A 16360-nucleotide genomic window follows, 5' to 3' on the forward strand; every position below is an offset into this window, starting at 1 on the left:
TTAAAAGCACACAAGAACCACATGGCTGTAGTGGACTGGTGATTCTTCAGAAATTCCATGCATCTCCCACACTCTAATTCACACGAAAATAAATAAAGTGCTCTCTGTGTCCACCATGATTAAAGCTGTGATCAAACTGAACCTTAGCTTCTTGTTAGCCAGATCCTTAGGCAACCAGCTTAAGTTTCTCCAGCAAAAGCACCAAAGAATTTAGCATGTTCAGCTTATAACAATTCAATCTATGATGAGCCAGGCATTGTCTAGGTGAAGTGTTCTCCAAGATACAGTGCCTGGTCTGTAGAAGCTTCATATTCTAATGTTAGAGACAGACAGTGAAGATATGAAGTAGTAGACAATGTGATATAGGCTACCATAGTGCGTGCTATGACAAAACATGAAAAACAACTAACCTAGTCCATCTGGGGCTGACAATTAGGGATGTCAGGTTTAGCAAATACAAATATAGTTCATTCAATTAGCATTTCAAATAAACAGTGAATATGTTTCTAGTATGAGTATGCCCCAAATATTCAAATTTTACTGGGCATTCTGTATTTTACTTGGCAAACCTACTGACAATACTTTTTGGATAAGACATTGCTGGAGCAGCATATTTAAGTATAGAAATTAACTAGGTGAATCACGTTAAAAAGAAAATTTCAAACACAGGGAGCAACATGTGCAAAATATGAAGTAGGCAAGAAGATAGCTCATCTGGAAAACTGCAAGGAAATTTCACTGTAATTAGGTCATAGAATGCTAACAGTCCATTATAGATATATTTGCAGGTTAGTCGGGAGACAGATCATGATGAGATTTGATTGTTTTCCCGAAAGAAACAGATACCGAAGGTCTTGCTGATAGATTCGCTATAAATTTGTGCTTTTCCAAAACTGATTGGTCCTTCATTAATGACTGACATATTTATGGATTTTGCTTTCTTTATACCAATCTAATGATATTATTTATTACCTCCAGTTATTTCAAACATTTGCATTATCTTCCAGCCTCCTTGTCCCTTCCTCTTTCTGAGCATTCTTACCAAACTACTTTGCTTCTTTCTTCCCAGAAATAGGTAAAATGTGATGCCACAATTCCCAGTCTATCTTACCCATCAACCCTCCTCCAGTTCACACCTACCACTTCTGCTGCTGACATAATCATAAATATTAAAGTGTTTGACCAACTTTTCTTATGATTTTTACTCTTTTCTTGGTCTTATTTCACATTGCATGCCTGTATCAAAACATCTCATGTGCCACATAAATATACACACCTACTATGTACCCACAAATTTTTTTAAATAAAAAACTTAAAAAAGATGAGTCTCCCCTTTCTTCCAACTTTCATACATGCATAATTCCTCAAATTTTGCTCCAGAATAGATTCCATGCTTTCCTAAATATCCTTGACATTTCTCTACCAATCATCCTTTGCCAAGCTCATTTTATTCATTTCTCCCTCTCAACTGGCTCTATATTCCATGCAGGAGCATGTTCGAGGCTCTTCCATCTTAAACCAAAAACTTTCCCTCAAACTGCCCACCTTATCCACACATTAGTTTCCCTATATTTATGAATCTACCCTTACTGTATAAACACTTTCTCTCCTTAAGTCACTAAAGCTTGGGTTCTGCCTCCTCCATGTCTCTAAACCATCTTTTAACAAAGTCATAAGTGAATCACATTCAGAATCTGTATATGAAAAATAAATATTAACATGTATTGCCCTAGAACTCTGCAATATTAGGATATATATATTTTGGAAATAAATTTTATGTTCTATTATTCCTAGAAACATATACAAGCTAACTCATACTTGGTAAGTCTTCTCATGTCAAGCTTTATCCAAAATCAGCTTCAAATTTTCCCTTTAAACTCTCACAATGTTTCCACAATTGGTGTCCATACTCTAACAAACACATAACACTCTATGAGCATATCGCAATTATGCTACCAGGTGAAACATTCAAAAAACCAAATCTGAAATTTGAGCATGTGGGGGCCTTTAACTTATCTTGTGTGCTCAAGTATTCACACTGTCCAAACCTTCGCCACTTGATGATAGACTTGCTAATTACTTATTAAGAGACTTTGTAAATTGCTCAACTTCTTTGAACTTTTTTGATCTCCTGTACGCCTCATTTGTTTACTTACTTATTCTGCTAGTATTTTATGGGTGTGCTTTGTATTTAGACATGTGCTGTGCTATAGGACATTATCAGTTGAATAACGTAATTCCAACACTACGTGTCCTTTATTTTAACTGGAAAAATTAATGGATTATTGTGAAGAGTGAATGAGAAAAACAATATTTGCAAGTGAGTTACAGAATAAAATTCTAGGTCTTGAGGAAATTATGCAGGGCCTCCATAAGAAGGTGAGGAAGTCGTGAAAGTTAGGCTGGGGTTCTCTACTTACCATGAATTCAAGATCTGACATAGTATATTCCTAAATGATTAATAAGTACTACCTATATATGTCATGTTAACACTTATGAAATTTTATCAGAACATGGAAATTTATAACCAAGTATAACAAACCAAGACAAACATTTCATTTGTCCAACTTCATCTAAAAATTTTAGATAATCACTGAATTTCTAGGCACCTTTATCATGCTTCACAAGCAGCAGATTAAGCTAACACCCATCATATGTCATGAGTGTTAGACCAGCTGCTCCTACATCATGTCTAGCTATCGGTATCCAGCATTTTACTACAAATCATTTCTTAGAAGAATCCCTTCAGTACAGGGAGAATAAGGACTAGAGATGCACTAGAGACAGGGAGCCATTTTTACCCTCCCAAAACCCACTCTCTTCTCTCACAAAAACTCTGTGTGTGTGTGTGTATGTGTGTGTGTGTGTAACAGAGAGAGAGAAAGAATAGGTGTGACAAAATAAGCTAAAACAAGCTTTGAGAGGATCTTAGATTTCTTTAAATGAAATATATATATATATATAATTTGAAGTAAAATCTTCTCATCCGTGCATGTCAAAGTTCTTTGTTAAAACTGTGTGAGATAGTGGCATTACCAGCAACAGCTCCTTTTTTTTTTTTTTTTTTTGAGACAAGAGCCTTGTTCTGTCACCCAGGCTGGCGCTCACTGCTACCTCCACCTCCCCAGTTCAAGTGATTCTCCTGCCTCAGCCTCCAAGTAGCTGGGGCTACAGGCTCACCCCATCAAGCCTGGCTAATTTTTTGTATTTTTAGTACAGACAGGGTTTCACCATGTTGCCCAGGCTGGTCTCGAACTCCCGGCCTCAGGTGATCCACCCGCCTCAGCCTCCCAAAGTGCTGGGATCACAGGTGTGTTACATTACATTTTAACACCTTTATTTTTAAGATGTAGGTACTTGTTATCATTCCTTTATTTTGTTTTTTGTTCTCAGAAAAACTCTTTGAGGCATGAGAAAAAAACTAGAGTATGGACAGCTTAGAAAATTCAGTGGACTGGTCAAACTGGGACCTTCATACCATTTAATATAACTTTTAGTCCAGAATAACTCATAAAATATCCTGCAAGTGAAATGTAAAATATAGAGAGAATCCTTCTTTCTTACAATGCAGTATGTAATAATTGTAGACTATTTCTCATACAAATTCTTGTAAAATATTTTACTAGGCATACCCTATAAATATACTGAGACTAAACCTGAGTTTAGTCTCAAAAACTACTGAGTTGTTTTGCAGTTCAACTGATTCTGGATTTTTAAGTATTTATTCATTTTGCATAATTGAATGACAAATCTGCAATGACATATATGTATATGTGTGTGTGTGTGTATATATATATATATACACACATATTTACAAAACACACATATATATAAATTTCAGTCACCAAGAATAAATAATGAGGCATCATAATCATCTGAAAACTATCCTGTATTCTAACAAAAGTAAATTGACTTAAATATAATTTTCTAATGTCTTCAAGGCCATGATTTTTCCTCATTAATGTAATAATTTTATATATTCCTTTTATATAAATGAATGTTTTTGTACTAAAATATATATGTTTTGTGAAAATTTATAAGGAATTGCAATTTTAAATTATTTTTTGTGTCTATGTACTACGTTTTACTAGAATATATTTACTAATGTGTTTCAATTCAATATATTACTAGCACAGAGCAGAGAAAGCACTCAATATATATTAACTAAAATTAATGATTGGATAAAATAGCTTCCTTGTCACACTATATATGAGACTGACACATGTCTATGTATATCTCTATGTCAGGACACAGAAATATAACAGTATTTCCACATTCTATTCATAGTAGAAATGAAAAGTTTGAAAAACCCAGGTATTTTCATTCCAAATTTTGTTTACTTTTAGCATTTGTCTCTTCCCAGCCTACTTCACTGATAATTTTTACCCAGACCTATACGCATAAAATATGCTAGCATATGCACATACACATAAAACATACAAACACAGTCTGCATTGTCATTTATAATTTTGAAATGAATTAGATTCTAGAAATAATTATAATTTTATAATATACATGTTATATAGAACATGATATTGATAAATATGTTCTCTTGAAACAATGTTATACTTATTGGGAAAATTGTACCATGGACCTTTCCAGGGACAACAATACAGATGCCATGACTGGTGCAATTTAAAGAATTTGGGTAACTAAACAAAATTAATTTTTCTTATTTTAAAATTAATATTCTAGCTAAGACATGTAGCCTATGTCCAGCCCTGGAAAAACTCTGGAGTTCAGGACAAACAGAAGGTTATGCCATTATCTGGTGGATTTGGACAGTACAAAATATCAATAGTTTAGATAGAAAATTATTGATGAATTCATGTGGAACAATTTTTCAAGATTTTTCAAACTAAGTTGAAAGTACAGAAATATATTTTGTTAAATAAAATGTTTATGAAGAATCCTTATGTACTGGTCATAGAAATAAGTGAAAATTAATGGATAATATGTGGCATGCAGTCATATAGGTAAAGGAATTTTGGATTGGGGAATAAATGTTAGATCTGGTAGAACTAACAGGTAAATTATCAACTTGTTATTTTACGATATAACTTAAACAACCCATAATATCTGTTTAAAATTGGTTTATATTTGTGCAATAATTTATCTCACCTTAACATATAACCTAACTGTTATTAGTCAGCATGGTAATATAGGTCACAAGGTTTGCAAAATCACAAAATATCTTAAAATTAGTAACTCGGGCATACTATACTTAATTCACTCTGTTAGGGGATGTAAATCATTTTATTTCAGAAAAAAACAATGTCTGTTGATAATTTTCTGGAGGCTAACTCACATTTTTGCATGTTAATTCTCAGCAAGGAAATTTCTCCCCAATTTACAAAAATTTCTAGTGACATTTTCTCTAGAATTTAACAAAATTCACATCAATAAATGTGTCATTTCTCTTTTGGCAAACTTTTATCCTGTTTAGCTCATTCTTTATCTTAGGAGTTACTGTGACATAAAATAAAATGCTAACAGAGCGAGTTATTCAGCAGGGATGAATGACTCATAACATTATACAAGGTTTGATGAGCCGACTCAAATGCGAAGAGGTGGCAGCTCAAATAATAACTGACTGGGCAGCAGAAACAAAATGATTGCAGTCTTCCGAAGGGCAATATCTACTTTTAGGGAGAAAATGTGTTAAACAATCCTGATTCTACCATATTATACTTGAGAGAAAATTATATTTTATTTATCATTATATCTCCAGGGCTTAGGACAGACACAATGTTCAAAAATAATTTTGAAAAGCTTTATTTTGAAAAGCTAATAGCTAATGTAATGCTATCTTACTGTTACGTTTATTTTCCTAAGAAGAAGATATTAAAGTATCTGAAAACTCAAATTTCTATTTCTTCTGAAACAAATTTCACTTTTTTTTGTTTGTTTGTTTTGTTTTTTAAGACAGAGTCTTGCTCTTGCTACCCAGGCTGGAGTGCAGTGGCATGATCTCAGCTCACTGCAACCTCCGCCTCCTGGGTTCAAGCTATTCTCCTGCCTCATCCTCCCGAGTCTGAGTAGCTGGAACTACAGGAACCCGCCACCAAGCCTGGCTAATTTTTGTACTTTTAGTAGAGTCAGGGTTTCACCATGTTGGCCAGGCTGGTCTCGAACTCCTAACCCAGGTGGTCCGCATGCCTTGGCCTCCCAAAGTGCTAGGATTAGAGGCATGAGCCACCGTGCCCAGCCACAAATTTCACATTTTTTAAAGCATAGAGTTATGATATGCCCCATGTGCCTAGCCTTTGATTATGTGCTCCTTTACCCCATTTCCTAACGATTTCAATTATTGGAATTGTCCCCTCAACCAGATTTTAAATTTCAGAGTAGATACAGTGTTTTATTAGACTCTTCTTCCCCATGTTGTTTGGCCAGGTGGGGTGCAAGTAATTTAGTTTAGATATGTTAGGAACTTAAAATAACAATATAGTGTTTGTATTATTTTAATAATAATGTCAATCTCAGGACAATTGTACAAAAGATACCATATCCTTTAGTGTTTACTAGTCACAGTCAGAGTATTATTTGGATAACTTCTTCAAGATTCAGAAGGATACAGCCTCACAAATTAAAATCCAAATGCATAGAAAGGATTTTATGACATCTGTACTTTATCCTTAACAATGACAAAATGAAGCTGGGTGCTGCGGTGGCTCACATCTGTAATCCCAGCACTCTGGGAGGCCTAGGCGGGCAGTTCACCTGAGGTCAGGAGTTCCAGACCAGCCTGATCAACATGGTGAAACCCCATTTCTACAAAACAAAACAAAACAAAACAACAACAAAAATAGCCAGGCTTGGTGGTGCATGCCTGTAATCCAAGCTACTTGGGAAGCTGAGGCAGGAGAATGGTCATAAATATATGTAAAGAGGTTCAATATACCTAAAAATCAAGAAATACAAATTCCAATAACTGGGATTCACTATTATTTAATGATTAAGCTATCTTGGCTAAAATCTTAACTCTGCCACTCACTAGCTAGGTACAAGTTATTTAATATTTCTGGGCGTTCCTTTTTCCTTTTTTCCTTTTTTTCTTCTTTATATTAGGTAAATGATAACTATAATTCACAATAAAAATGGAAAGAACTTTAATTACTCAGAATAATAGCATCTATCTACCTAATAAAAATACTATGTAAATTAAATAAAACTGTGCTCCTAAAATGTCCAAATGAAGGCCTGGTATATACTAATCACTCAACAAATGTTAGCTATTAATAATGACAATCATTTCACACCTATGAGATTAACAATAATAATAATAGTTTAAAAAATAAAACATAAACACAAGAGAATGTTGGCTGAAGAGGAATTTTAACCTCTTGCATTGAGAAAAACGTCACATTTTTAAAGTAGAAATTGTCAAAATATGTATAAGCATTCATATTACAGTATTGTTTATATCTCTTAAAAATTAGAAACAACACTATGTTGATATACACATGTTATAAAATACAACATAATACTTAAAATGAATAAACAAGTAAATGAATGCAAAAACTCATGCATTTCTCCTTTCTTATATGAAACTTATTGTAAGATAACAAAGTATTTTATAAAATGTTAGGTAGGAAGGAGCACGTGAGTCAGAATATCACTGTTTTGCAACCTTTAATGAAATAATAAATGTTGGTCGTGGCTGCAAACATCACAGATAGGGCAACATTCTGATATAAGCACACAACACCGCCTATGATATAGTCTTGCCAAAAAACAAAGCTGAATCTCACTATTAGTATATAGGAAATAAAGGAAAAAGAGGAACATTTCGAAGTTAGCAACTCCAGATCTTGAGAAACTCTAAAGGCAAATGAGTAGGTATCTCTAAAAATAAATAGCCAGGGAAGAAGAGAAAAAGAACGAAACAGAGACACAGAGAGACAGAGATTGCTTTTAGTTCTAGATTTAGCTTAAAGTGTACTTAAAATGCATCTTTATATTCTAATTAGAAAAAAGCTTTAAATTTTTTGAAGAAAGAAAGACAATCCAAAAATGTTTAACATTGAATATTTGATGAAAATAAATAAGTATTCTTAATTATTTGGGGCACATATTTTTATATTTTTTTAAATCCTATTATTTTTACAGTTATATATTCAAACATTTCAGAATTAAATTATTTTCTATTTGTGATTATTTTATAACCGTATGGGGAGGGGAGTTTTTAAATGGATGAAACAAGAATACTCAAGCATTGAAAAATATTGAAACTGGAGAAGGGTAAATTATAACATTCTTTCTATTTTTGAAGACATTTTAAGTTTTTCATTAGAAATGTTTTAAAAACTGGATGCATATATATTTAGTTCAAAAATAAAAATGCCAACTAGAAAAATACACATATGGAAGCTTAGTTTATTATTATCTATATTTTTCATATATAAATATACATGCATATAGGTATATGTAAATATATATATACACATACATCCATGTTGGAGGCTATTCATAATATTTTTATCATTTTCAAATACTGATATTACTTTTCATTAGTCTGATATGACCCTGGACACCTATTAGAAATAATGAACATTAGTTAATCAAGCTTGCTTCCATACATTATTATCCCGACATAATAAAGGTATCATTATGTCTTGGTAAATTCAAATCTAAATAATTTCAAGTGCAATATTTCTTGTCCTCTCCTTGCTGATGTAACAAAGATAGTAATGTTCACTAGAATGAAATAAAATTGGCATTTCTTCTTTATATTAGATAAATGATAAATATAATTCACAATAAAAATAAAAAGAACTTTACAGATTGCATTTATCTGCTAAAATATGTCTCAAACTTAGATTGTAAAATGATTTTTCTTGTTTAAGACCCAAGAAATATTTCAGAAATTAACTATGGTATTGTCATGTTTCAAGTGCATATGTTCTTAAGACAACTTACATGCTTTACCCTGGGAGTCTATAAACAACCATATTTTCTTATCTGTCAGCTAAATCAGAGATACCATCTACCAGATGACTCATACCAGCAATTTAGAAAATAAAATCCACCTCAAATTTGGTCTTCCATTTAAAATTTCTTGAAAATGTAATGTTACCTGTTACCTCATCAAAATATGTCTGTACCTCTGTTTTCTCAGATTTTTTAATTTAACAAAAATTTTAAAAACGTAAAACACGGCCGGGCGCGGTGGCTCAAGCCTGTAATTCCAGCACTTTGGGAGGCCGAGACGGGCGGATAACGAGGTCAGGAGATCGAGACCATCCTGGCTAACATGGTGAAACCCCATCTCTACTAAAAAAATACAGAAAACTAGCCAGGCGAGGTGGCGGGCGACTGTAGTCCCAGCTACTCGGGAGGCTGAGGCAAGACAATGCCGTAAACCCGGGAGGCGGAGCTTGTAGTGAACTGAGATCCCGCACCACACTAGCCTGGGCAACAGAGCGAGACTCCGTTTCAAAAAAAAAAAAAAAATGCAAAACACAAATGCAAACTGAGTTACAAAATAAAAATAAAAATGACAAACACAAATGCAAACTGAGTTCATCAATAAGAGAGGAAATTACCACTCACATGTATTTTTTAATGTTTTATTTTGCTTTGTATTGCTATTTTTATTCATGACTAGGAAAAGCTTTAAAGCCTCTCCTTCAGGAAAAATTGTTTGTCTAAAAATACAGCTCTGTATAGAGATCTGAATTTTATTACTAAAGCATTTGTTATTCTTTTTATTCATTTGATATTAATCTTGATTATTCTATCATAAAAGCTCATTGAGAATAGGAAATTCATGTTAACTCTAAAGAAACATCATTAATATATTTATAACCAAAATGTTATGCATTTAGTAGCCTTAAACCTGCATAATAAAAGTGACATTTCTTAATGGAAAAAAAAATTCCACTGTCACCAGCAACAGTAAAGAGCGATACTGTATACTGTTAATAATAAGAATTCAGGGGGTCATTAGTTGAAAGACTAGAGGGATAGAATACAATATTAATTTGTAGAAGGAATGTTTCACAGCAAGTCAATTAGAACAGAAATTATGTCACAAAGCTTGTTTTTTTAATAGTGCATAGCCATTAGCATGTTTTATATTTTTTTTTTAAACTAGGTAGGAAATTTAGATTTCCCATTAACATGGACCACAATCCTGTGAACGACTGCTCAGCTTATGTGGTACTCCATAGTCTCTGCCCTTTTTCTTCCCTTTCCATCTTGCCTATCTATTGGAGAGGAACACAGCCAAGTTCCAATTCATCACTGCTATACACAGTTTCCCTGCAATGCTGCCACTGGCACCAACTCCCTCCATCTGGCCTTAGTCTGAGCATGGTTTCCTCTACAACTGTTGCCAGTCTGTTGCCATAGCAGCAGCTAAGAGGACTATGACAGGATGGGGAAAGAATAAAAGCACACTCCATTTTCATGCTTCTTGTTGAGATTTTGTAATGGTTCCAAGGTCCCACTAAAAATATGATGGAAAAAATAAAAACAGCTTCACCAAAGATACAATAAACATCCTTTTCAAAGAGAAATAATAATATATAAATGAGAAATATTCAAGCCTGCAAATTGAGAATAAAGGAGCACCCACACATGGTCAGAAGGTGACCCACAGATTACATGAATATCAAATTATGAAAATAATAAAGGATAGTTTTTAGGCCTTTGTTAATGAAAGATTAGAAAGATAAGCTATAAACAAACGCGTTAGATCAATGTTTGGAAATTCTTCTTAATGGAAAATCTGCAGTAATTCCTTAAATAGCCACAGCAGTATTTGAATAAATATAAAGGTAAGCATTTTCTAGTTAGTTTATTTTAATTCTATGTTAAAAATCATTACATAAGCTTCTGATTTAAAAGGACATATAGTATAACTTTATATGTGTGCAGGAAAATACATCTTATCTTAATTTCACCAAAAACTTATTTTAATTCTATAAATTCTGAAGATTATCAGATATATACACAAACATTGTCTACAGAAGGCAGCTTACCATAAACAAAATCACTGAAAAATAAAGGACAATATAAATCAATGAATTCTAATCTTAGCTTAAAAGCCTACTGTGAAAGATTTTGGTAAATAGAAATATTAGTAACTCTTAAGGTTCATGTGATGAATATTGAACTGGAAATGTATGTGAAAAGGTCATCATGTTTTTCTCCAGCCTCCAAATATGATTACAGAAAATTCCCAAAGGCCACTGTATCTTACTTTGGAAAACCATAAGGAGTTAGATTACACCACCTGTTTTACAATCCAGGCTAATCTCGATGTTCACAAATTTCACCTGTTTGTAATTAAAGCTAATGGTGAGCTTCAGTAGATAGCTCACCAACATTTCCTCAAATATTCAGCATTATCTCTGCTTCTATACTCAAACATTAGGCACTCTTTTATTGGAAAAAATAGGGAAAGAAAAAGATAAAGGGTATGTCCTACTTATAATCATGCCACTGAAAAACTTCAAAACTCAGGGCACCCTCAATGAAAAAACTGACATTTTCAAGCATTCTCATTTCAAGTCAGACTTTTCTATACAGAATGTCTGTGATATAATATCAACCGATAATATAAAGCTTACTAATAAAAAAGATTGTTTTAAATTTATGATGGATACATTTGAAACAGATGATGCAAGTAGGCTATATTGTATGATTTAGTTTGAAAAAATAACAGATAAAACCACAAAGCTGTGCCCAAGGGTTTGGCTTTCAGGTTGAAACCTTGTGAAAGCCAAACAAAGCCTGGTGAACAAATGGTTTTCATCATCATTTTTATTTGCTATAATTCACTTTATCCTACTATTCAGCCTGCTAGTAAAAAAATACCACTATTATTTTCAAGTCTGCAAAATTTACTAAGTTCTTACCGTGCCCAAAGCACATGAGTAAAATAATGATTTTCCTTACTTTCAAGTCCCTTAAACATGACTAATACACAACAAGCTTCCTTCTTTGATCATTACAAATGATTACTGGTAAGGTTGGTGTTTAACATGCCAGCATTGTATCATTTTCTGCTAAATTGATCTTGTTCATTTGTAAATAGGAGTGCACCTCATAGCAGAGCAGAGAGATTTCCACATAATATCTCAGAGGTGAAAGTAACTCAAGAGATTTGGTTGTGCCAGGGAGTTAGACACATTTAGGCTCTTTGGGTTATGTAAAGCTGTATGATAAAGTAGATGATATGTGTTTATAAACTTACACATTCAACTATATATGCTCAAAGGCTGAGGAGGAGATAAAAATAAAGGGAAAAAAAAGCATTTGAATAGTGCAGAAGACTTCAGTCACCACCACATTCTAAGCCCACATGCTGCAGGTTGAGAATGAACTGCACTCATGAAAGTTCAGAATCTTCTCAGTTTCTGTGTTCCTCCAACAGTAGGAGCATCTCAGTGGGCCATGTGTGATTCCAGTGTTTAAAGTTGGGACTTCATTTTAAATGCTCCCAAAACTCAATCCAATTATGTTAACTCATGTTCAACTAGGAGAAAGTGATATATTCTAATTTGAGAGGAGAGACTGGCTATGTTGGAGCTATTGACAGATATATCCAGTATGTGACTGTTATGAATATTTTCAAGGGAATTTTTTTCACTATAACAAGATGCAATTTAGAATTTAAAGAATATCATTGAAATATATTTTGTTGTGGAACAAGTAATTATTCTTCAGGCTCCACAAGGCCTCATTCAAACACCATTCAGGCCATACAACAAAGCTGTGTTTTTGATTCCAAAAATCATCACGGAAACTTCTGATCATTAACCTAGATCCCCTGCTACCTGAATAAGTAGAAGGAATTCCCCAGATACCAGACACTAAAATTATCCTCTCTCAAATGGAATACCATCCATATAAATTAATAAAATGGAATTATACCAAACACCTCACATCCGACATCATTTTGGTAAATCATAATAACACTTGAATGAAAAGACAACCTGTCTTCAAGAGCTTATGGTCTATTCAAAAAAATGGTATGACTTGATGTCAAGATTGAAAGTTTGTAGTAGGTTCTCCAGAAGCGTATATGAAGGAGCGACTAACACCATATGCATAAATAAGAGAAAATTTCCCCCAAAAGCTAAGTGTTCAGATGAGTCTTCCTAAACAATTATGAGATTTCCAGGCAGTTAATAAGAAGTAAAGAACATTTTTTTCAAAAGCATGAATACATGTATGACACAATAATTGAATTGAATGTTCAGGAACATTTTATTATACGACTAGAATATCGCCTCAGTAGGGCTGGGACTTGTTAACTTGTTCATTTTCAAATTCCTTCCTAGCTCCTACTATAGAGTCTGGCTCACAGGGAATGCTTAATAAATCTTTATTTGATTAGAGGTAAGTGTCTGGAACACATAATCATCTGAAGTGGGTATACCAAATAGAATTAGGCTGGAGTGTGATTTGACAGGAAATATTAAATGAAAAATGATTAGAAGAGAAAATTGTATCCCTCTCTTGTTTAAGTTTTGGCATCCCAGTCCTGTTGTGATGACTAACTGAAGAATGAGGACCCGATTCTAACATGTTGTCAAACTGCTCTGTGTTCAGTCATCATATCCACATTCCAGGTGGGCAAAAGAAGAAAGGAGTAGAAGGGTATGTCTCCTCCATTTAAGAACAAAAAAAGTTACTTAATGATATCTGTTATATCCCATCCTCAATAGCTGTCACATCTGACTCTGAGGGACCTTAGAAATGTTGAGTTTATTGTTGGTGTCCATATCCAGCTAATATTTAGTGGTCCTATTAAAGGGAACACAATAGAAAATAAATATTGGGGGAAATTAGCAATCTCTTTCTCCCATTTTAATGGAGTTTGAATTTCATCATGTAGATAATATGATGTAAGCAGTTACTTAGGTTAATGATAAATATTTAACTTTATAAAAGTTAACACCTCCAGTAGCAGTGAGTATACCCAGTACCTAGATGATGGTTTCTAATGCCATTCTCCATGAGCTCTCCATGGCCAAAAATGAAACAAGTTAAGAAACAAAATAAATAATGTATTATTAGAATATAAGTCAAAGTATAAAATACATTTCCATGAGTCCATTATAATATAAATAAATGATTGAATCAAGAGATAAATGGAAGAAAAATCTCCCATGCAGAAGAATTCCAAATTAGTTACATAGATACACTCCCTAAAGAAGAGGGAGCAAACTTCCCACCTATTAAGCGTAAGCTGCATGTAGTGACTTCCTTCCATGGTAAGTGGAGAAGAAGAGAAACATTATGGTAGATAAATCTGAGAAGCACACCCTCAGCCAGATGATGAAGGTTAACTTCAATGATATGTAATATTCAGAGAACGTACGCTTGATATGAATGTTCTATTAGAGAATGGCTTATTATTTCTGTGGCTTTTCTCCCAAAGACTTACAACTCCTTTGTAACAATACAAAAATAAGGCAAACTCTAATTTAATGACATTTTCTACATTAGTTTATTCAAACTGTCAAGGTCATAAAAATTAAGGAAAGTCGGAGAAAATGTTAGTTAAAAGGAGTCTAAGGAGACATGAGGACTTAATGTAATGTGGTTTTTGGATGGGATCCTAGAACAGGAAAAGGACATTAGACTAAAAATCTAAGCAAATATTAATAAAAGTGTGAGCTTCAGTTAAAAATAATCTATCAGTATTAGTTCATTAGTTTGTCAGATGTATCAGAGTGAGATGTTAATAAATAGAAGAAACTATGCACAGAATATGAAAACTATATTTACACATTTCTGGCAAATATAAAACTATTACAAATTAAAAGTTTACTTGAAAAGTTATAATGCTCAATGTAATAAGTTCTACAAAAGGAAGTACTATTTAGTTCATGGCCCTATTTATCCTTATATAACTTACTACCATCCTGTAAGTCTCTGTGTGAGCAACTAGCCAGTTTTTCTAGATGGACTCCTTCTATCATCACTTTCTATTTACAAAACCCTATTTTAACTCTCATAAATTTTAGAATAAAAGTGTTTCAATCATATTTACTTCATTTTATATATTCTACTAGTCAACATAATTTTTTTCCAAAATGCTATTTGCTAGGAACACTTTAATGTCTTCTGAAAACCCAGTGATCCTGTCTTCTGGAATATGATATGGTTAATGCAGTCTAAAGTGCTAAAAAACAAGTTGAACAGCATTTATGTCAGATGTAACTTATCTTTTTACTTTTTTTCTAGTTGAGGGATTAACTAATTTCAGGCTCAAATATTAGAAAGCTGGCCCTATAGGGCTACTTTTCAGACCTAACTAGTTGTTAACAGATTAGTATGTATAAAAATATCATTTTATTGGTAATCATCTAGTCAATAATTTAAATGTAGATTACATAATCTACTTTTTTCTAAGAAAATAATTTTTTTTTAAAATCATGCCCTATGAATATTTTTATTTATTTCTTTGTTGAATTGGCTTTCTTTAAAAAATATTACTCTAGAGGACCCAGGTCAAGGTGTGGCACTGAATTCCACAGTAGCCATGGTTACATTGTTGGAAAGATTCTATATAAGTATACTCTGAATCATACAGAGGAATTTAGAAGATAAGAGAAAATACAAAATGTGATTAGAAATACTACCCAGTTGCACCAAGTTAAAGTAAAGCAGCTTGATTTAGCAAAATATAAACAAGTAAACTTGATGGAAATGAAAGGCAAATATGAGGTTTTAGATAGAGTGAAGTAATATTTAATAGAAAAAAGTATTTATTTATCAACACCCATTTACTAAGTTCCAACTCACGCCAGACCCCGACTTTAAAAATGAATAAAGTACATCTCCATATTTTAATAATGTACAGATCTGGCGAAATATAGAGACATAAAAACACATTATAACATAATGTCGATTATATTTCGGAGACAACCATAGGGCATTAATATGCACAATACACATATGGCAAAACCCCTAGATTTTGGCACTACCAGTAAACATAAGTACATCCAGAAAGTAACTGAAATTTAAATTTTGCAAAAGAATAGTGAATCAAATATATTACCTACTTCTGTTTTAGAGAAGGGAATTATTTATGATAAAACAAAATGTAAAATTATAATGCATATAATTCTGAAGAAGTCTGGAACGAGAGCTCATGGGAAAGTATATATGATGTTAAAGAGGAAGGAGGGGTGCAGGAAGGTATGAAAGACATGTAAAAACCACATTTTCCTCATGATAAATTATAGAATCAAGATTATTCCTACCTACATTAAGGAAACTCCATTCAAAGGTATAAACCATCAAAGCTAGATTAAGTAGTTATATAGACCAGGCCCGGAATGGTTCTGGTCCCTGGACTGTTTAGGAACTGGGTTGCAAGGCCTGTAGTAAGTGG

At 33.1% G+C, this 16360-nt stretch overlaps 1 protein-coding gene across 1 annotated transcript in view; it reads right to left on the bottom strand.

Annotated features, from left to right (window-relative positions):
- The window catches only part of HCN1 (hyperpolarization activated cyclic nucleotide gated potassium channel 1), a gene marked incomplete at its 5' end in the record, with an annotated part of 444560 nt that overhangs the window by 246592 nt on the left and 181608 nt on the right, over positions 1–16360 (bottom strand). The gene's annotated exons all lie outside the window — the stretch shown is intronic.

Source organism: Colobus angolensis, unplaced genomic scaffold (assembly GCF_000951035.1).
Source record: "Colobus angolensis palliatus isolate OR3802 unplaced genomic scaffold, Cang.pa_1.0 Scaffold497, whole genome shotgun sequence".
NCBI classification, from domain to species: domain Eukaryota; kingdom Metazoa; phylum Chordata; class Mammalia; order Primates; family Cercopithecidae; genus Colobus; species Colobus angolensis.